Consider the following 18,018-nt stretch of genomic DNA (forward strand, 5'->3'; position numbering starts at 1 on the left):
GGATAATGAACAGTGCAAGAAACAGAATTGTAAAGACAAGAGTCATTATTACAAAAAAAAACACCATCTTGCAATAACATGAAAAGACATAAAGGGGGTCATTCTGACCATGGCGGTAATTACCGCCATGGCGGAGGTCGGCGGTAGCACCGCCAACAGGCTGGCGGTGCACCGCTGGGCATTCTGACCGCGGCGGTTCAGCCGCGGCCAGAAACGGAAAGTCGGCGGTGTACCGCCGACTTTCCGCTGCCCGTCTGAATCCTCCATGGCGGCGGAGCGCGCTCCGCCGCCATGGGGATTCTGACACCCCCTACCGCCATCCTGTTCATGGCGGCTCTCCCGCCATGAACAGGATGGCGGTAGGGGGTGCCGCGGGGCCCCTGGGGGACCCTGCCGTGCCCATGCCAATGGCATGGGCACGGCAGGGGCCCCCGTAAGAGGGCCCCAAAAAGTATTTCAGTGTCTGCCCAGCAGACACTGAAATACGCGACGGGTGCAACTGCACCCGTCGCACCTTCCCACTCCGCCGGCTCAATTCTGAGCCGGCATCCAAGTGGGAAGGTTGATTTGCCCTGGGCTGGCGGGCGGTCTTTTGGCGGCCGCCCGCCAGCACAGGGCAAATGTCAGAATCACCGCCGCGGTCTTTCGACCGCGGTGCGGTGTTCTGACGGCGGTACCTTGGCGGACGGCCTCCGCCGTCCGCCAAGGTCAGAATGACCCCCAAAGTGTGTAATATGTCCTAATACCCTATCATGATAGGCCTAACCTCCTACCTAAAGGAGAGCTGGGTATGGTAAACCTAATCTGCTAATGCCATGTCCATGAGATTAGCCCCCAACCCTTGTTACCTTGGAATGAGGTCTCTATCTCAGACTCCGCACGTATACCAAGAATGAGTCAGCGTCAAGATTGTTTAGGATTGGAGTACAGCAGATTGGTTTGGACTGGATTGAGGCAAATAGGAGTAGGGCAGACTTGAGTGGGGAGACTGGAGTGGGGCAGATTGGAGTGGGGCAGATTGTTTTGGATTGGAGTGAGGCAGATTGTTTTGAATTGGAGTGGGGCAGATTGTTTTCGATTGGAATGGGGCAGATTGTTTTGTACTAAGGTGGAGCAGGTTTTAAAGATTTGAGTAGGGCAGATTGTTTTAGTTTGGCTTGTGGCAGTTTGGAGTAGGGTGGGTTGTTTGGGAATGGAGTGGGGAATTTTGTTTTAGTTTGGAGTGGGACAGATTGGAGTGTGGCAGATTGGAGTGGGCTGACTGTTTTGGCTTGAAGTGGGGCAGATTGGATTGAGGCAGATTGTTTTGGATTGGGTGGGGCACACTGTTTGGATTAGAGTGGGGCAGATTGGAGTGGGTCAGACTTGAATGGGGGAGACTGGAGTGGTGCAGAGGGTTTTGGATTGGCGTAGGGCCGATTCTTTTAGATTGGGGTGGGCAGATTGTTTTAGATTGGTGAGTGGCAGATTGGAGGGGGGCAGGTTGTTTGGAATTAGAATGGGCAGATTGTTAGGGATTGGGGTGGGGAAGATTGGAGTGGGCAGATTGGAGTGGGGCAGATTGTTTTGGATTGTAGAAGGGCAGATTGTTTTGGATTTGAGCGGGGCAGATTGGAATGGAGCAGACTAGAGTGGGGAAGATTGGAGAGGGAAGATTGTTTTGGAGTGAGTGGGACAGATTGGAGTGGGACATACTGGAGTGGGACATATTGTTTTGGATTGGATTGAGGCATATTGTTTTGGGTTGGAATTGGGCAGATATTTTTATATTGGAGTGGGACAGACTAGAGTGGGGCAAGTTGTTCTAGACTGGAATGGGACACATTGTTTTGGATTGAGTCGGCCAGAATGGAGTGGGACAGACTGGAGTGGGGCAGACTGTTTTGGATTGGTGTGCGGCAGATGGTTTTGGATTGGAGTGGGGCAGATTGTTTTAGACTGGAAGGGGGCACCTTGTTTTGGATTGCAATCGGGCAGATTGGAGTGGGTTGTATTATTTAACATTGGTGTGGGGCAGACTGTTTTGCATTGGAGGGCGCAGATTGTTTTGGATTGGAGTGGGGCAGATTGAAGTGGGGCAGATTGTTTTAGATTGGAGTGGGGCAGGTTGGAGAGAGACAGATTGGAGTAGGACATATTGTTTCGGATTGGAGTGGGGCAGATTGGAGTGGGGCAGATTGTTTTGTATAGTAGTGGGACAGATTGGAGGGGGGCGTTTTGGATTGGAGTGGGCCAGATTGAAGTGGGTAGATTGTTTTGGAATGGAGTGGGGAAGATTCTAATGAGAAGATTGTTTTGGATTGGAGTGGGGCAGATTGCTTTGGATTGGAGTGGGGCAGATTGGGATTGAAGTGGGCAGATTGTTTTTGGATTAGAGTGGGACAGATTGGAGCGGGTTAGTTGGGGGGATTGGAGTGTGGTGAATTGGAGTGGATTGAGTTGAGTGGTTTGGTCTGGGGTGGGTTGGATTGGAGTGGGGTGGTCTGGGGTCAATTGGATTGAGAAAGGTGGATTGCATTGAGTGGGATGGATTAGCATGGACTGAGGTGGGGCAGATTAGATTGGAGTTGGTGGTCATGGGTGAGTATTTTCATGATCAGAAATGGGAAGATTCAGCTGAGTTTCTCTAAGGATTGCAAGAAATCACAATGTTTGGCAGGCTACTTGTATGTACTCTTCTGCTTGGAACCCTATAGATAAATCCTAATTTTACCTGTTGGCATCAATTATATAGTAACACCTAGCCCATATTTATTTGCCATTTAATTTGTATCCACTTTGCATGAACCTCCACCTGACCAAGAAGGTTAAACTGGGTGGGAAGCCTCTCTACTGAGCACTGGAGACTAGCTATCTCAGACTGTCTCCCAGTGCATCCCTCTCTCAACCAGCAACTCCCAGCCAAGTGCAGCTTGGTAGGATGTGATGCAAAGGGTTCTCTGATTGACTTCTGGGAACTTTTGCCACTGTGCTGGAGATTCCACTGAGGAGTGGTGCATATTGGATCCTTGATTTATTACACAGGGCCAGACTTGTTCTGCCATTGCCAGAGTCTCTACATCACACTGGCCAACCAGAATTTGATTTCAGCTGGGCATCACTCATTGGTGAAGGTCCAATGCCAATGATGCATGGGCTGGGTTCACCTGGTCCCATGTTGTGACGCACAAGGTGGAGTGTCCTCTGCATCTCTCACCAGTCAACCTATAGGAGAACTCCACGGCATTCCCCACAGTGATGATGGGGGCGCTGGATCTTAATGGGGATCACAGAGTGGGGAAGTCTGGTACTCCATAAGGAGGGGAGTTCAGTCCATGCTGGATCCTTTCTATGGAAGATGCCATAGGCCTTCTGACTGCGATCTGGGAGTCAACCATTTTGTGATACATACAGTACAAGCCATGATCACGAGTGAAATACTTTCACCTTGAATTTCCAGGAATTCCTCCATTAATGGTGACAGCATGTTGGGAAAAATAATGGCGGCTTGCCCATTTACATCTGTGATAGTGATTTTGCTTTACCATATTGGAAGGTAGTTTTGTAAAAGTGACACATTGTCATAGTAAAGGAGTCATTCGTGAACTGCTGAGTTGGGGGCACAATGCCACTAGAGCCCTGCTGGGATTCCCTGTTCTCAATACATGTAGAAGCATGTAAGCTTGACAGGACTGGTGGGAGCTCCGTACAATGGTTGATTACTGTTCACCAACAGGGTATATATCAGAATGTCTGTACCCTCTAGTTTTGGCTGGCTTGTTGGCTGAGGAATCACTATACAAACTGCATCTGGCTGTCATGTTTGTTCAACCACCTGCATTGTAACCCAAATATAATTTAACATAAAAAAAATCAAAAGGCTTATATATGGTAACTGTTCTGATGTAATGGAACCTGCCTTCTTACAATCTTGTTCGTGTGATATAGACGGTGCAAGTAAATAAATAAATAAAAATAAAATCATGGCGCCAGTACTTCCAGAGAGGACAACTGTATATTGCAACTCCCCTCATCATTCAGCAAGGGTACAGATCCAGCATTTCATAGCCTTCAACCACTTCGAAACAACCTTGACCAGCTGCTGATGCACCTCAAGTCATATGGAAACTGTCCAACACTCCATAAAAAGCAGGCCCTGCAATTCTTAATCGTCTGCTCAAATGAAGTAGCCTGTAGAGCAAATGTACATCACTTCTAAATTTACTTCATCGTACAGTAGAATTCATAAGTGGCTGCCAATATGTTTTAGTGTATATGAAAACTGTCCATTACGCTATAGCACCAGTTCCTAAAGGCCCAGGAACTCCTAACCTACCGACCATGTGCTTCATCATACTGTATTCTCTCTAGAACATTTCATGCATTCATTCCCATGCAGTACCTTAAAAACTTACAGGGTGGATATGTGCCTTGAGATGCTATTCATCTAAACTATGAAAACTACACAGTGCACCTGCCTGAGCAGGGGCAACATTTCATCAAAAGTGTGTGCAGAATCATTCATGAGTTCTACGCTCTTTGTAATTTTAACATGCCCTTTTCAGATCCTAGTTTGGGATTTCTAAGTAAATTCCACCCTTGATTAAATGATACTACACAATCATTAAATGTTTACAGTAAATGCACTCCCACAATGTCTTCATTGGTCATCAACATTCAGATTCTGGGACGATTGTTGAGAGTGTTTTGTATCTGGCCAACTGACTGCAAAATCTCACGACTATCTCGTAATTTAGCATTGCTGTAAATCATGTGATTTTTCCAGGAAGATAAACCCACCCTTCTTAGATTAACTTCCATTAGCAGATGCTTCTTCTCAAAAGTAAAGCCTTTTGTTCATTTTCATCTCAAATATATCAGTCATTTAGGTTAGTATATCCTTTCAAGAGCATTCATCCATGTTCAGCTTCCGGAAGCACTACATCTAAGTGTAGTTCAATGCACCTACTTCCAACTCAAACAAGAGCTGTGGGGACCTGAAGTTTTGCATTTCCCCCTCCTACTGTGACTTAAGCCAGAATATCTTCAAACTTTGACTGCAATTCTCACCAAATCTGTCAGGTCACTTGATTCTTCAGTGACATCATGAAGAGAGATATGAGCCTGTGCCACAGGACTGGGCATCACAGGCAAAGGGAGCTAGCATGATTCATTTCATATTGTCATTTCTACAAGGTCTCAAGGCATGAAATATGTTTATAATATTCTTTATTTCTGCTGGTGACTGCAGGTAGTGAGCACTGTCGGGCATCTTTTGGAGCAGGAACTTATTTTTTTGTTATCAAACTTTGACCCAGAGCATGACAGAGAAAGGCAAGAAATGGAGAAAAAAAAGACGAAGGTACAAAAAGAACCCGCAATAGTGAAATAAAGATACTGGGTGTGTAGAATGGCGGAAGAAAAAGGCATGAGGTGGAATCAAGATTTGGTATTTTTGCATTCCTGACATTGATCACCACTAGCATCAGACTTCCTTGTGCCTGTGCACTTATTATTACTATTATTTTTATTATTATTATCCAAATTAAGCTGTGAGTTTTCTTGCACCCCAATTCTGATTATCTACTCAAACTTCCTTCCTGCTTAGGAACAGGAGCAATGCTGCAATCCCCAAGTATAAAGTCCATTTAGACCTCCAAGAAGGAGTGGGAAAGGGGCCTGGCTCACCTACCCCAGAACTTGAGGAGCTCAAGCCATTTAAAAGACTAAGGGCCTGATTTAGATATTGTATGGATGGTTTACTCTGTCCCAATGGTGACAGATAACCCGTCCGCCAAAATCTAAATCCCATATAACATAATGGGATTTCAATTTCAGCAGAAGGCAGTAACCCATCTGCCAATATCTAAACCAGGCCCAAAATCTGTGGATTCTTCTGTCCCAGTGGGTAAGTAGGGATATATCTAAGACTCTCATGAAACGAAACAGAGTAGAATAAATAAAAAATGGAAATGTTTTATTTAAGACCATTCCTGCACAATAATATATGTAAATGAATAAAGTCTGTGGAGCTTTTTCACAAACTGCATTTTGTAGTATGTTTTGTAATATTACAAACATACTACAAAGTGCTATTTGCAAACCTATGTGCGGATATTATGCCTCCGCCTCTCCTGTCTTCTTCCTTGTGGAAATCTCCACCCTGAGTGCATAGTTTCTTCACATGTAAGAGCCCAAAAACTCTTTAAGGAAAAAACAACATTAATATGAGCAGCAAAAATATGGAAACATGTGGAAAATAAGACACCCTTGAAGAATATGCAAAACAATGGGGAAATGTAAACCAGAAAAATGATATGCTCTTGGAAAAGGTATCTATAAAAACAAAATTGGTAGAAGGGAAAAGTTGGAAGAGGCACTGGAGAAAACCTTGCTTCCCTGTGGTGCCCCTCAAGGCTCAGTCTTATCTCTTATTCTATTTTATATGTATGTCTACTCCCTTTGGCATTTTAAGGTCTTATGGTTTCAATACTTATTCATATGCTATTGGCACTCTGCTTTTGCCGAAATTTGATAAAGGGGTTGTCAAACTCCATGAATAGGCTTAAAGAATATCTCATAGGAATACGGAATTGGATGACTAGGAACTTCTTAAAGCTATATCAGAATAAGACAAAGGAATTGAATATTCAGGAAATGTTAACCACTGGATCTTGGACCTCTGGCTAGCTCATCTGGATGACACCTCCTGATGGCCTTTAGGGTAATTAACTTGTGGCTGATCGTTGATCAAAATGTACCTTTTCTCCTAGATATCAAAACGTGTGGACCACCAACTTTGCTAGTCTTAAATCTCTCAAAAAGATTCATCCTTTTGTTCCAGAAGAGCATTTTGGCCAAGTTGTTGTAGCATTTGTTCCTTTGCATGTTGATTATTTTAGTGCCATCAATATGGGTCTGCCTAAAAGACCTAGGGAAGCAGCAGCAACTACAAAATATGGTAGATAGAGTTGTAACTGGATTGAAAAAATGATAATTAAAATAGCAATTAAAAGAATTACACTTAATCTAGCATGTATGGTCCACAGAACATACTATAAGACCGGATTCTTGTTCCTCACAGAACTAATAACTTACTACTTTCCAGGAAGGACTATCACTTTGTCAGTTCCTTCCTACTTAAAATCTTCCACAGCAGAAAGTTCTGAGTTGGAGGAAGGTTGTTTCTTGTGTTAGGGCCCAACACCTAAAAATAACTGCTATGTGTTCCTCAATTCAGAAATGTGTAATGTCTTAGAAACCATAACATTACTAGGTTCCCACTCTTACTCTTCACAAAAAAATTGAAAACATGAAATATTTACAAAATACCAAAGAATGAAAAACTGCCCATCAAGTAAGAGATACTACACATTTAAAAATATTTGCTTAGAAGTAAATCAGCTAAGAGAAGCTCAGAAGATAAAGACTTTTAAAATTAACTTTTAAATTGCAGAAAAAAAGTATGCATTTTCATAATTTTGAATGAAACATGCATATAAAAAACACATTCATTTCACTACCATATTTTGGTGAAACCAGGATGTGAAATTTGTCCCAAGTTAATATTTATGAACATAAGTTATTCATGTTTGAATGACACTACAGGAAAATTAAAACCGAATGACCATGAAAGATGTTTTCATACATCATACTATAGATGGTTAGGTACTTGGACATGTGCTAGGGAACGTCTACGATAATTTTAATATGTTATTCACAAATTTAGTGGGGAAACCTGCCTATACACCTTTCCAGTGATCAAATGAGATGCTAATGCTGTAAATACTCTCACTTTGTTGCTCTGGAAATCATTGACATTGGAAATGCAATTTTGGATGAGGCTCTTATCTGTGATTCAAGAAACACCTCCTTTATCATAGACAAGTCATCATCCAAAAGCTCTTGAGTGATTTACTAAGGTGTGAGTTTGGCAGTCATGAGACCGCCAAACTCACGGTGGTGGGTGGGCCGCCGGGGCTTTGGCAATCCGACCATCAAAATATGAAGGACCGCCATCCTCGCCGGAACATGGCTCCCAATGGCATGACAACAGGTGGGCTTGCAACCAGCCATGGTGGTGCTGAACTCAGCATTGCCTGGCTGATTTCAACCCCTCTTTCCACCAGCCTTTTCAAGGTGGGGAGCCTGCCACGAAAAGGCTGGCAGAAAAGAAGTGTTGGGCGCCACAGGGGTGCTCCACTGCCCACCACCATGTTGTGGGCAGTGCCGGGCCCCCCATGCCCAGCACCGTCAGAATGCCCACTCTCTGCTTTACAGGCAGTGAGCATTTCAAGGGTGCTGGAGTGTTAGGATATTGGCCTCGGCTCCTATAAGACCTGTCAGACCAGCGGAAACATGTATAATAATATTCCCTATGGTCAGCCCGGTGGGAACATTGCAGTACGCTCAGGAAGAATGTCACAGCTATGGATGTGGCATCCTCCCCATGAGTTTGCCGGTCCCGTGACGGGCCTGCCAAACTTGTAATGAGGCCCTATGATATGAAAAACAGTGTTACATCTGCTTGTGTGACTTATACTATATTTATAAAGTGTAAGTACATGTGTAAGTCAGCGAAATATGAATACAAATCTTAGGACCTCCTGTACCATTAATCCATTTGGTCGCAAATTTTGCACTGACTTTTTGCGAATGGAACAAAATATTTTGTGTGCAAATAGGACAGTTCACAAAATACTGAATCGCAGGATGTCTCAGAAAGCCCTGCTTAATTACAAATTATGCTAGTTTTCTGATCAAAGTGTAGTATGTAACAGGGTGAGTGAAATTTGCTTTTGCATAGTTACGGAAAAATTTGGAATATTTCATAAAATTATGCACAACTACGCAAAATTCAGATCTGACATTTGAAACTACATTATAGTGTAAAATAGCGCTTTCATGTCTAATTTGCATTTTTTACTGAAAAAACTGCAAGAACACAAGTGGTGTGAACAACAGCGGGTTGCGTTCTGGTCCTTCGAATTATTCCCAAGCTCCTGTGCTATGATTCTGTAACTATGCAACATGGCGTAATGCCATCATTTGTGTTTATTAGCATATTTACAGAAGATGAATTCAAATTTTCCCAATAGTTAATTTCATTGCATTTTCCTGGAATGCAAGTGATATTTTGAGCATTCAGAAAAGAATTAATACACTTAGATGTGAACAGTCACTTAAAATACTAATAGCCATTTTGCAACCAACTTTGGAGCATTATTAGCTACAAATGATGAGCACTGGATGGATACAAGAAAAGATAAGAAGGAATACTTAACTGTAATATTGGGACAATAGTGGCTAAAACTTGGTATTACAAAATCAATAGCGATCAATTTTTGATGGATTTGCAAGTAGAAATAACTAAGTATCCACATTATAGCTGAAATGTGTGAGATGTAAGGTTCTTACTAGGCAATAGTAGGTTTAAGTTATTTTGTAATGCATGTGCCAGGCACAAGGATCCATCACTGCTTAGAACTTCGGCCTGAATATACAATTTAGTTCAAACTTTTTGTTTGACAGACTTTTGGTAAAATTGACATCCATCTTGAAAAGCCTCCTAATATTTTCCATAGAGATAGGAGTTGCTAAGTCTAAGTATGATCCTAGGCAACTCATCATTTGTGATCTACATTGAGGTTTGATCTAGCCTTTCTATGTTTATTATCCTGATGTGGGTGTTTTATTTTTCAGCTAGTTGGGGATTACTTGTAATTTAGAAATGGTAGTAGGCTGATAATAGGCTGCTGTATGTGCTGGAGCATTGCTAAGTATAATAGACAGATAGCAACATATAATACATTTAAGGAAAAGTCACGATAACACAACAAACGTTTAGGACATTTTTGATGTTATAAAACATTTTAATCAGTGAACAAACCAAACAAATCATGTGAGATATTACATTAAGGTGCTAAGGATGAGGGTGTGCATAATTTCAAGGTTATTCATGAGCCTACCATTATTCTCATAAATACTATGACCCCTCAAAGGCTCCTCCCACCTAATGCCGTGCTCTTGCTCACCCACACGTAATGTACGTTAGGAGGGTTGAAGAGGAAAGTCCTGGCTGCAGGATTGTTTGATGGTGAAGCCCTCCAACTTTTAACTTCTAACTCTCAAATTCTAAGGTTGTTTGTTTTGCCACATGTTGGAACTGGGGTTTCTGGTTGGCTAAGGTCAACTTCTCAGCCAGGCTGAACCCACCACTCTAGTCAGGGCAAGGGAGTTACATACCCAAGATAACCCCTGCTCACCCCCTTTGGTAGCTTAGCGCGAGCAGTCAGGTTTATGCCAGTAGCACTGTGGAATGCATTCACACAACACACACAACACTAGTGACACAATAAATACACCACAAAGGAAATGCTACAACAGGTTATATAACAATAAAAAGGCAGAGAACCAGCTGGCAGCAGGGCAGCAAGCAGAAAAGCAATCCTGATGAGTCCTTTGTACCACCCAGCAGACACCAGGCAGCAGGGCAACAAACAGAAGAGCAGTCCAGATAAATCCTTTCTGTGGTCCTGCAGTCCCTCTGGCAGCAGTTCGGTCCCAGTTCAAAAGTGCTCTCTCAGTGTCTCTCCTTGTCTCAAAAAATGTGAGGGACAACCACCTGTACCTATACTCATTCTGCTCAGCTTCCAAAAAGGAGGGAAGGGGATTCTAATCAGCACTAACTGGTTCTAGAAATGTCTCTTTCTCCTTCTGCACTGGCTACAGACATCAGTAGGGGATAAACAAGCCCTTTATGTGAGGATGGGACACAACCTATTCAAATGTAAGTGCACCCTGTCTCTCCCTCTCCCAGCCCCGGATGACCATTGAGTATGCATAAGCAATCCTCTTACACATCCACCCTCCCTGTGTGCTAGCTGTCTGATAAGTATGCACAAAACCCAGTTGTCACTCTGCACCAGACATGGATTGGAGTCAAGCTGTAAAACACCAGGGTCATAAGAACAGAGAAATGCTCACTTTCTAAAAGTGGCATTTCTATAATGGTAATAAAAAATCCACCTACACCAGTAAGCAGCATTTCTCACTACCATTACAACCATACTAAACATGCCCATGCTATTCCTCAAAGATCAGAAGATACTACATAGGCATATGGCACGGCCTTTCCAATGCACTCCTATGAAAGGAGCAGTGCTCACATTAGTGGGAAATTAAGTATGCTGTTTGTCACTACTAGGACATGTAGTACTTAAATACATATGTCCTGCCTTTTACATTTACAGCACCCTGCCCACAGGGCTATCAAGTGCCAACTTAGGGGTGACATAGGTGTAGTAAAAAGGAAGTTTTAGGCATTGACAAGTAGTTTGACTTGCTAAGTCAGGGTGGTAGAAAACTGTGCACGCAGGTCCTGCACTAGCAGGCCTGAGACAGGTTTGAAAGGCTACTTCTAGGGGTGGTGCATGCTGTGCTTCAGGGCCACTAGTAGCACTTAATTTACATGCCCTGGGTATATGGTATACCACTTTACAAGGGACTTACAGGTAAATTAAATAAGCCAAACAGGTGTAAACCAATCATACCAAGTTAAGTAGGGAGAGCACATGCACTTTAGCACTGATCAGCAGGGATAAAGTACCCAAAGTCCTAAAACCAACAAAAAGAAATCAGAAAAATAAGAGAAGGAAGGCAAAAAGTTGGGGATGACCCTGCCAAAAGGGCCAGGTCCAACACCACATGTCACCCATCACTGCCTGGTACCACCAGCACCGCAAGCTCTGTGGCCACTTTCTTTGAGGGATGTTAGGGTCGATACAGCTGCAGTCTCGGCCAGCACCCCTGTACCTGGCCTACACATGGAGACAGTGGTACAGGTGTACAGCAGGGTGGTAGAGCGGGGTGCAGGTGTGGAGCTGTGCAGAGGCATGCCAAATTGTTTTGAACTGTGTACCACGTCACAAACGTTTCCAACCTCAATCATAAAGCACCGGCCACTGGGCTTCATCTTCGTACTTTGGTGTGGGTGGAGGTGGCAGCTCAGCAAAGATCAGGGCCAGGCGGTAAGTGCCTTCACTGCTGTTGTTTTGCATTGCACTGTATTTCTCAAGCAACACTGTGATAATTGGCACTGTGACAAGTGGCACTGTTGAACTGGTGCTAAACTATTGTTAAACTGTTGTTGCTTGGCAATAATTTGCACTATTGCACTATTGACTTTTGTATCTCTCGCTTAGGGTGGGACTATGTCCCCGGTCTGCTGAGTGTAGGCTTTCAACTAGGGTCAGCCGTCTGTCGTGACCAAAGTGCTCCGCTAGTTCTCCGATAGCTCTGCAGGTCAGGAGGCTGGGTTAGGTCTACTGCGGTCTCTGTTCCCATCTGGTCTCCTTTTGGTCTCTTTGTGGTCCATGGGTCTATATCTGCACCACAGCCTGTTCTACAGCTGTTGCTTGAGATCTGCCTTTTGACCGGCTCAATCAGCTTGTCCCCTTACTCAGGCGCTATGGGGAAAAAAAAGATTGTATTTGGTGCTGCAAGTGGGACCATGACCACTGCAACAACTATGACAACCTGTATTGACTACTTCTTGGTACGCGCAGAGAGTGTTTTGTCAAAGGAGATAGCATTTACTGAGAGATGTCTTTCTCTGGAAGAAGTAAGGGACAATGCACTGACCCCCAATGTTTATTATAGCCGAGCAACCCTGTGGGGACTAATGAAGGGACTTCTGGTTCTGGATCTCCAACTGTCCCACCGTTGATAGACATTGTTTGCTCACACCAGGGGGATATTTTTTCCCCCATAGAACATCCAGTGAAGAGGTAGAAGGGTGTGGCCCTGTGTAAAAAAGTGGCAGTAGACTCTGGGGGGCCTACATCAAAGGTGGGCACTTCAATTCCAGGATGTATTTCCACTGCAAAGGACAAGATATGTACTGAAATAGAATCTTAAATTAAGACTTATCTTAAGTCAGTACATGAACGCTTAGATTCCATTGAGAAAAATGTGGCAAATCTATTAAGCCATGGCAAAAATGTTTTTGTACCTGAGGTGCCCCTAATACGCTTGAAGCCTTCTGGCACCATTGGCAACATTCGTAATGCGGGTGGATTAGGTCATGGCATTACTTCCTCCCAATCTACTGTTCCAACTGGGAGTGGTCAAAGTAGGGGGAGGGTTATACCAGCGCAGTCCCATATTAGATGAACATCAGGTAGCCAGTCAATCAATCTAACAACCACTATTCCCACTCCCCACTCCTGAATACAGGGCTAGTGACATCTCCATGACGGTCGGGCACCAAAGCGGAGGGAGAGCTTCCTACTAGCAGGGGTACAGCACTGGTGGAGACTCTTAATGGTGCCCCTAGTAGGGAAACACAAATTTTAAATGTCCCTCTGGCGCCGTGCCCATATGTCTTAATCCTAGTAAATGTTCCCAGACTGACATAGACCTAAGTTGAGAGCACAGGCTAGTTGAACTTAAAAGTTTTCTATTGGTTAACGAAAATGAAAGCTTTAGGTGACTCTTTGTTAGAAGACTTCCTGATGGCAAGAAGGACAAATTGGGTTGGCCCCTCAAATAAAATAATTCAGGAAACTGTGTAATGGTTAATTTTGATAATCCACAAATTGTAGCAAACCTTCTAAAGCAGCTCCCCCCCTATAAGAACTGACCACCTATCTGCTTTCCCTTTTGGATTCTCTTATAAGCCCCAAAATGCTCCTTCACTTATCAACATTGAAGGTAATTCAGCTTCTATATCCTTTAATGTATGCAACTGTGTGTCTGGTCCAGCTGGGGTGCCTTTGAATAATAGATACACTCCTTTGGAAGGGCTGGAAGCCTGCAATTGACTGATTCCTCAATTGGAGGCTGACGGTTCCGGCAATTGCAGGCACTGACAGATGCCAATGCAACTACTAACTCTTTTGTTACTATTAACGTTTTATCCTGGAATATTTCAGGCCTGAAGAAAAAATTGACAGACCATGATTGGCTGAAGTGAGTGGTTAGCTATCTTGTGATCTGCCTACAAGAAACATGGGCGATTGAGCAAAGTCACTTAGATGGGTTTCGTACTTATTACTCGCCAGCCATCCCCCCTAGTGCGGGCAGAGCTAAGAGTGGCTTACTGACACTGATTGTGAATACCTGTCCTGGGGAAATGATTAAGTTTTATAGTGTGTCCCCTTTTTTCATTGTCATGTGTCTAATGAGCCCAGAAATTGGGATTTGCTAATTGTGAATTGTTACAATAACTGTTTTAATTGCAATGCTGTACAAATGGTGGGAACCCTTTAGACAACCTTGTGGTCTATTCGAAATGATAACTCTAGGGCCCTGAAGCTCCAATAGGTAGGAGACTTTAATGTACACCATTGCTTAAAGGTTGATAAGCCTGTGTGCAGATTAATAGATAGTGAGGAGGAAACCCTGATCAATTTCAAACATAGCAAATATGGTGATGCCCTCAGCAGTTTGCTGGTGAAATTTAATCTCACTGTGTTGAATAAGGTGCTGGACCCCTCAGGTCTTTCGGGGGCCTGCTACTGAAACTACCACTGATTACATTTTAGGATCAGAGTTGCTAGTTAGCTGTCTAATGGACTTTGGGATCGCATTTACTGGTTTTAGTGCTCATGCAACTTAGGTCGTCAGGCTCCCTGGAAGCAATCAATCATTGTACCAATTGTTAAAAAGGGAGATAATTCAAACCCTATAGGCCTATATCACTACTTGATTCCACCTCAAAGGTGATGGGATGCATTTTGTTGCATGGATTTGAGGAGTGGGCTGAGGCAAACCACATTCTGGCAGGCACCTTCAATCAATGTTTACATTTGAGCATGTAAATAGGTACATATCTAGCATTGCCAAGAAGGGCACTATATTTCTTGCTTTTATGGATCTAACAGCTTCATTTGACTGTGTTTCACATTTAAAGCTCTGGGCCCTCATGTATGAGATGGGAAGAGAGGATGTTTTCATCAGGAAACTGTATTCGGAGACAAGTGCCTTGGTGCACTATGGTCGGGAGGGAGAATGTACAAATACTTTTAATTTCAAATGAGGGATAAGCAGGGGTGCGTTGTTGTCCTCTTCCTCTTTTCCTTGTATATTAACAGGGTGGAATCAGGCCTGTTGGGGTAAGCTGAAGATGTTCCACACATCAGCACCTGGACCCTTCCAATACTCCTCTATGAAGACGATGCTGTGCTCGTGGCCATGACGGGCTGAGCGCTGCAAAGTTTGATCGATGATTATACTACTTTTATGAAGGAGGGAGACTTACAGGTCAATGAAAGCAAACCTTTTCCCTGATTTGCAATAAAAGGCCAAAGCAGTGTCCGTTCTTTTGTGCTAATAATCGTAGGGTGGATGAGGTTGCAAGCTTCTCTTATTTGGGTGTGCTCTTTGATGATAAGTATTCCTGGAAACCAATGGTGGCTAACAGAGTGGCCATATTTGAAAGGACCATCTATGCAGTGTCAAACTTCTGTAACAAGTTAGACATGAAACCAGTGCATGAGCTATAGACCATTTATGCTGCAAAATCTGTTTCAACATATCTGGGGTATGGTTAACACCAGGACTTACAGCATGTTGAGGATGTTTTCATAAAATAATCTTGTAGCAGTTCCATGTAGCATTTTTCAGGGTGCCATGATGAGTTAGGTAACCCTTATCTTATAGATTGAATTAAGTCCCCCCCCATTGCTATTATGACACTCAATTTGTACAAGAGAATCTGCTTCTTTAAATCAGCAGGTGCTTGAGGACTTTAAAAAATTAGACTCAGTCCTTGAAATTTCTTGGATTTCATATGTTTGAACGACCCTGGAGGAAAAAGGGTTACTCTGCCTATTTGTCTCACCAAACTCATGCCTGTCAAATAGTAAGACAAAGGTTGAGCAGCTGGTTTTAGCCAATGCTATGGCCAAAAGGGTGACGTCTAATAAAGACAAAAGCCACAGTTGTGCTCTATAGTTCAATTCCCTCTTATACAGGTTTGCAACCTTATCTGTTATCCATACAGAACCATCAACATCGTTTAGTTCTTCAGAGGTTTTGTTTTAACTATTTGCCATTAATGCTGGGGAATACTGAAAAATGCTACTCTCTGGAGGAGCTAGGCCCTTGCCTGTGCAATAGAACTGCCGTTCAGTCTAATCTGCATATTATGTTTCTCTGTTCATTATGCGGACTTCCTAGGAAAATAGTTTTTGGTCCCCCTTCTTCAAAAATATAATTTGAGGCAGTGCAGACCTGCTTTTTCTTTTCTTCAAAAACTGGACGGCCCTTTGGTATGCCATGCGGTGGCATAGTTCATCTGGCATTCACTATGGTTAAGAAGGCGAGCTATGTCCTAAAAGGCCGTTATCAAGGAGGGCATGGTACTTGCTGTCTCTTAAGGCATGGCGTATTTGAAAGTGGCCATATTAGCGCTCTTTCTTATATTTAGGAAAAAACCTTTTTGTAATAACCTGTAAAAGATTATTGGAAATTTTAAACATATTGTCAAATTTGGTGTATCTGAATCTAAATATTCAGACATGTGTAATGCGCATTTGCACTTTATTTCGATGCCCTCTTTGTCATTGCGGAAAATAGAAAATGTATTATCCTGCATAAGATTGCAATTTGTCATGATTTTAAAAGATGTTTTTATATTTTTAATGGTTTGGGGTGTATTAAGCGACAATAACAGAGAGGGGACCCTCCTGTATTAAAAATACCGGGGGGAACATGGTACCGTAACACAGTAAATTTATAAAAAGATCCCCACCGGGAAGACTAATCCAGTCACAACCAGACATTAATCAACTGGTTCACACCTTAATTCTCAAAGTCGGCGTTCTTTTTATTTTTATTAACGCATAACTTTTTTTCATTAAATATTTATCTTTGATTCCTTTGATTTTGAGCTGATCAATAGAGAGATTCATTGTTTGTGTGAGTGAGTTGTGACTGGATTAGTCTTCCCGGTGGGGATCTTTTTATAAATTTATTGGGGTGTATTAAGACTGGGCTGCTAAATGCCTGCAAGAGCCTAAAGCTAGTTTAATATGTAATCAGATTTTATTCAGTTTTTTTTTCGAAAGCTTTATTTGAGTGTCTCGTCGTATGTATTATTGTGTATTTGTACTTTTATGCTGCGGAATCGTAGTGAAATAAAGTTACTGACTACTGCCTGTAGTTCTCAAATGTTTCATATATGTGGAGTTTCATGTCATGTATGTCATGTAGGTGGTACTTTTGCATCACTTTTTAGTTGTTCTGATAAAAATATCAGCAACATCGCCCGTTTTCAAGGTTATGAAGAAAACTGTGTTAAAGTTAACTCACAAAAAAATGACACTTTGATTTTCAGCACTAAGTGGAACTTCAAAGGAACTATAAGTACTTAAGAGAAATATTTTCAGCTTTCAAGGAAAAAACAGTTGAATGCCTACCAGTAGGAAAAGTCTAAAGTATGAGTAAGCCAATCATCGAAAACTTTGAAACCTGGCTTGCATAATAAAAACACACAGTCCTAGTTATGGCCTAATTGACGTAATGTACCCATCATATTAATTGGAACATGGAAGATAATTTCTCATGTGCTCAATTATCAGATCAAACGGAAGAATGGATTAAGAGTAATTTTAGTTATCATTGTTAAGGTAATTATGCAAACTATAACATTTCAGGAAATGCTACATCCTACATGGCAAGGTATCGTCATATACTGCTATAACATGGAGTGCTAAGAGTGAACTTTCGAGTGTGATCTATTTGTCTATTCAGCGGATTCATTCCTATTGCTCAGTATATTTCTGGCTCTGGTTTCAATGCAAAACCATGAGGATAAGTAACATCTTAATATTTTCTGCAGCTCCTTCAGGGACAGCTCTTGTTCTGCCAGGAGCCAAGTGAAATGATACACAGTCTGTAGACTACAGTATCAACTATGTAATAAAATTGCATAGTTTGAAATGAAGCAGGGAAATATTTATATTACAGCTCTCTTGTGTAATCTGCTGACCTGAAATGAGTTGCTCTATTTAGAGGACTTGAAATAAGCTGACA

This window comes from Pleurodeles waltl, chromosome 8 (genome assembly GCF_031143425.1).
Source record: "Pleurodeles waltl isolate 20211129_DDA chromosome 8, aPleWal1.hap1.20221129, whole genome shotgun sequence".
Lineage (NCBI taxonomy): Eukaryota > Metazoa > Chordata > Amphibia > Caudata > Salamandridae > Pleurodeles > Pleurodeles waltl.